This window comes from Neofelis nebulosa, chromosome 8 (assembly GCF_028018385.1).
Source record: "Neofelis nebulosa isolate mNeoNeb1 chromosome 8, mNeoNeb1.pri, whole genome shotgun sequence".
NCBI classification, from domain to species: domain Eukaryota; kingdom Metazoa; phylum Chordata; class Mammalia; order Carnivora; family Felidae; genus Neofelis; species Neofelis nebulosa.
The window spans coordinates 59,583,290-59,588,079 of NC_080789.1; the positions used below are offsets into that span (position 1 = coordinate 59,583,290).

The window sequence follows — 4,790 nt, forward strand, 5'->3', positions numbered from 1 at the left end:
TAGGAGACTACTTAAAATTGAATTGCGACTAAAAAAAATGAATGCCTACTAAAGTATTTGGTGCTAAAAGTGGAAGAAAAACATCCTTAGCCTCACACCCAAGTAAAACCACTGGTAACGTTTTAGTGATCTTTCTGGTCTTTTAATGTATGGGTTATTTATAAGTACACGTAAAGTTTGCTGGCACGATTTTTGAGAACTGATCTGGACTGCTTTTTGTGCCATTCTTCCTTCCTGCTTCAGACGTGTCCCTCTTCCTGTTTAACATGTTTCTGGATCTCCTGCCTACCCCTGCCTCAGTGACCAGATTCTCTCCTGTCTTACTTCCCCTTCTTCGCTAGCACTTTCCTCTTGGTACATCAACATCCATGGGCCTTTCTCACCGGAAGGAAAAACACCTCCACACAACCCACTTCCTCCACCTCCTGTTATCCTCCAGGTAGTTCTTTTGAAATCAAGCTTTTGACAGAGTTCTCTGCAGCCCCTGCCCCTCTGCCTCCCTTCTTGTTCACTCAGAACCACTGCAGTCTGGCTCCCACTTCATGCTGCACTACATTGGCTCTTCACAGTGCCTCCCAGCTGCATGCAGCTGCTATCTGCCCTGGTGTCCGGTCTCACCTCACATCCTCACATTTCTTTCTTTCTTTCTTTCTTTCTTTCTTTCTTTCTTTCTTTCTTTCTCTCTCTCTCTCTCTCTCTCTTTCTTTCTTTCTTTCTTTCTTTCCTTCTTTCTTTCTTTCTTTCTTTTTTTACAAGTGGATCAGTTTATTAAGTAGGAAGTGGAGAAAGTGGGGCACAAATAGAAGTATGTAACACCCAAACTGAACCAAATCTGAGATTCCTGAAAAAACATCTTTAGGTTACACAGTTGGCCACTTCTCCCCTGTTGACACAGGGGCTTATCAGGGGAGATGAGGGAATAAGTCAGGTGACAGGATCAGTGGTTGCTTCCTGGGGCTGGGATGGAGCTGGGAATGATCTCTATGGATTTTTTTTTTTTTTAATTTTTTAAATTTATTTTTGAGAGAGAGACAGAGCATGAGTAGAGGACAGGCAGAGAGAGGGGGAGATACAGAATCTGCAGCAGGCTCCAGGCTCTGAGCTGTCTGCGCAGAGCCCAACATGGGGCTCACACCTTGGGAACCGCAAGATCATGACGTGAGCTGAAGTTGGACGCTTAACTGACTGAGCCACCCAGGTGCCCTGATCTCTGTGGAGATCAAGGCCAGGTCTTGAGCTCAGGATCAAGACTTCATAGCGGATGGAGCCAGACCAAGCAAAGATGGCTACAACCATGAAGCCCTGCACAGCAGTCTGGGTGCACATAATGAGCTGAGGACGGTGGCTCTAACCCCGATGGAAGCAGTAGAGGCTGTAGGTTAGGGCGGCCGGACGTGCACAGCCAGCCTACAGTTATCACTGGGTTCTTGAGGGTCTTGCAAAGGAACTTTCCCCTGAAGCTTTCCAAAGTGCTGCAGACACTGGGGCTAAAGCCCTCGGTCACTAGGGGCTGTGATGGTTCAAAGGGTGCCTCCAGAGTAACAGGGGCCACCATGTCCTGGGGAACAGCTTTGAGAAAATACTGATTTTTTTATTGTTATCAGTCTTGACTGCAGCTTTTGACACTTCCTTTCCTCCTCTAAGCACTCCACTTCCTTGACTTTTTTTTTTTTTATCGTGGTAAAAAACACATAACGTAAAATTTGCCATCTTAACTGTTTTTGAGTATATGGTTCAGGAATGTTAAGTATGCTCACATTGTTATGAAACATCTCCAGAACTTTTTTTATCTTGGAAAACTGAAACTCTGTACACATTAAACAAAATTCCCCTTCCTCCAACTCCCTTGACTTTTATGAGCCTCTTCTTGCCAGAATTTTCTCTTATCTCTGGTCAGTCTCAGACTTTAAAAAAATTTTTTTTTTGTAGGCTTCTTTTTTTTCCCTTTCCTTTTAAATGTCATTATTAAAGTATTCTTATGCACTATTGGTGGTAGTATAAACTGAAAAGGCCTTTCCAGATGATAGGGAGTATATTATCTAGGAAAATAAATCATAGTCCTGTCATTCAACCCAGCAGTTTTTCCTCTAGGAATCTGTTTTAGGAGAGAGATTTGATCTTGTGCTCAAAAAAAAATCATGTTACCAAAGTGTTAATTGCAACATGATTTGTTTCAGGGGTAAAAAATGGCAACCAGACAAATGTAAGTCCTGAGGGGAATGGCAAAATGCATTGTAACCAATGTTTGGACTAGTAGATTGGAATTAAAAAAAAATTTTTTTTTTAATGTTTGTTTAGAGAGAGACAGAATGCAAGTAGGGGAAGAGCAGAGAGAGAGAGGGAGACACAGAACGGAAGCAGGCTCCAGGCTCTGAGCTGTCAGCTGACTCTGGCTCGGGATATGATCTGGTTCGTGAGTTCGAGACCTGCATCAGGCTCTGTCCTGACAGCTTGGAGCCTGGAGCCTATTTTGGATTCTGTGTCTTCCTCCCTCCCTCTCTCTCTGCCCCTCCCTTGCTCACACTCTCTCTCTCTCAAAAATAAAATAAACAAACAACAAAAAAAATAGGGGCGCCTCAGTGGCTCAGTCGGTTGATCGTCCAACTTCAGCTCAGGTTATGAGTTTGCAGTTCATGAGTTCAAGTTCCACATCGGGCTCTGTGCTGACAGCTCAGAGCCTGGAGCCTGCTCCAGATTCTGTGTCTCCCTCTCTCTCTACCCCTTCCCCACTTGGCACTCTGTGTCTCTCTCAAAAATAAACAAAAGTTTTTAAAAAAAAAATAAAAAAAACTGGGGCTCCTGGGTGGCTCAGTTAGTTGAGCGTCTGACTTTGGCTCAGGTCATGGTCTTACGGTTTGTGAATTCAAGCCCCGTGTCGGGCTTTGTGCTAAGCCTGTTTTGGATTCTGTGTCTCTTTCTTTCTGCCCCTCCCCTGCTCGTGCTCTGTTTCTCTCTCTCTATCTCAAAAATTAAACATTAAAACAAAAAAAAATTTTTTTATAAATAAATAAATAAATAAATAAATAAATAAATAAATGGAGAATGTAGTCATGTATTACTTGTGAAAAAAGGAAGGTAAGAAATAAAGCAAAGAATCAGTGCCCTCCAGGGTTCTATATTCTTCAGACCCTTCCTCATATTCTGTTTTTATTCTGTGTACTTTCCCTGTGTGGCCTCTCAAAACCCCTGGTGTCAGCTACCATCTTCAAGATTTCTACTTGGAATCTCAAACTCTACATGTCCAACACTAGGATCATTGTTTTTATTCCCTAATTCTGATCTTTTTATTTAAATTCTTATTTTGGTAAGTAAGAATTCACCATTAACTATCTAAGGCAGAAACAAAGGAGTCATATACATTCTTCTTTTAAAAGAAGAAAGAATATAGATTCTTTCTCTTAATTGCCTTTATTTGAGCCTTTATACTATTTTTTTAAATGTTTATTTACCTATTTTTGAGAGAGAAGGAGAGCACAAGTGGGGAAGGGTCAGAGAGAGAGTGAGACAGAGAATCCGAAGTGGGCTCCAAGCTCCCAGCTGTCAGCTCTGAGCCCGACACGGAACTCGAACCCACAAGCTGTGGGATCATGACCTGAGCCTAAGTCAAATGCTTAACCAACTGAGCCACCCAGTTGAGCCTTTATATTTTTCTGAATTTTTACAGTAACCTCCTAAAAAGGTCTTTCTCTTACTCTTATCTTCCCTACCGCCTACTTTTTCTACACTGCTGCCAGAATTATCTGACAAACAGAAAACCGATCATGTCAATTTCTTTTTTTTTTTAAGTTTATTTATTGATTTTGAGATGGAGAGATAGAGCACAAGTGGGGGAGGGACAGAGGGAGAGAGAGAGAGGAGAATCTGAAGCAGCCTCTGCACTGTCAGCACAGAGCCCAATAGAGGGCTCAAACCCAGGAACCATGAGATCATGATCTGAGCCAAAATGAAGAGTCAGACACTTAATTGACTGAGCCACCCAGGAATCCCTGATCATGTCAATTTCTTAAAGGATTAGAGTTAGTGTCACCTGGAATGATACAAATCAACATATGCTTCTATGTGATGTATTAAGAACACAGTATTACTTCCATGGCATTTTTGTCCAAAATGAAACCTGAGTTTAATCATGAGGAAACATCAGACAAACCCACACTGAGAGACTTTCTCATTTAACTGGCCTGTATTCTTAAAACACCAAGGTAATGAAAGACCCAAAAGTGTTAGTAACTTTTTCAGATTAAGAGAGTTTAAAGAAGCTTCACAATTCAGTGAAACACAGTCTTGAATATTGTTTTGCTAAAGGAGATTATTGGGACAAGTGGCAAAATTGGAAAGGGGTTAGTAAATTTAGTATTATGTCAATGTTAGTATCCTGATTTCTATAATTTTACTATCATTATGTAAGAGAATGTTCTTATTTTTAGGAAATACACAGTAAAGTTATTTAGGGGTAAAGGCAACAAGTTTATAATTTATTCTCCAGTAGCTCAGAAAATTTTTATCTATTCACATTTATATAGAGCGATTATAAAAAATATGGTAGGGTGTTAACATTCAAGGAATCTAGATGAAGGGTAAATGGGGTCTTTTTACTATTTGTGCAACTTTTCTGAAAGTCTGAAGTTGTCAGAATAAAAATATATAAATGTATGTCAACAAAAGAAATCCTTCAGGTACTTCCATAGCTTTCAGGTTAATTTCAAGTATAGTGTAGTGTCCCAGGGCCTTCAGTGCTTGGCTGCTGCCCACCTCTCTCTACTCATCTTCCAGCCCATCTCTGCCTAAACTCT

At 41.0% G+C, this 4,790-nt stretch overlaps 1 pseudogene; it reads right to left on the reverse strand.

Annotated features, from left to right (window-relative positions):
* Nucleotides 1-506: 506 nt before the first annotated feature.
* LOC131519393 (HIG1 domain family member 2A-like) lies at nt 507-1,842 on the reverse strand (annotated as a pseudogene).
* Nucleotides 1,843-4,790: the final 2,948 nt, after the last annotated feature.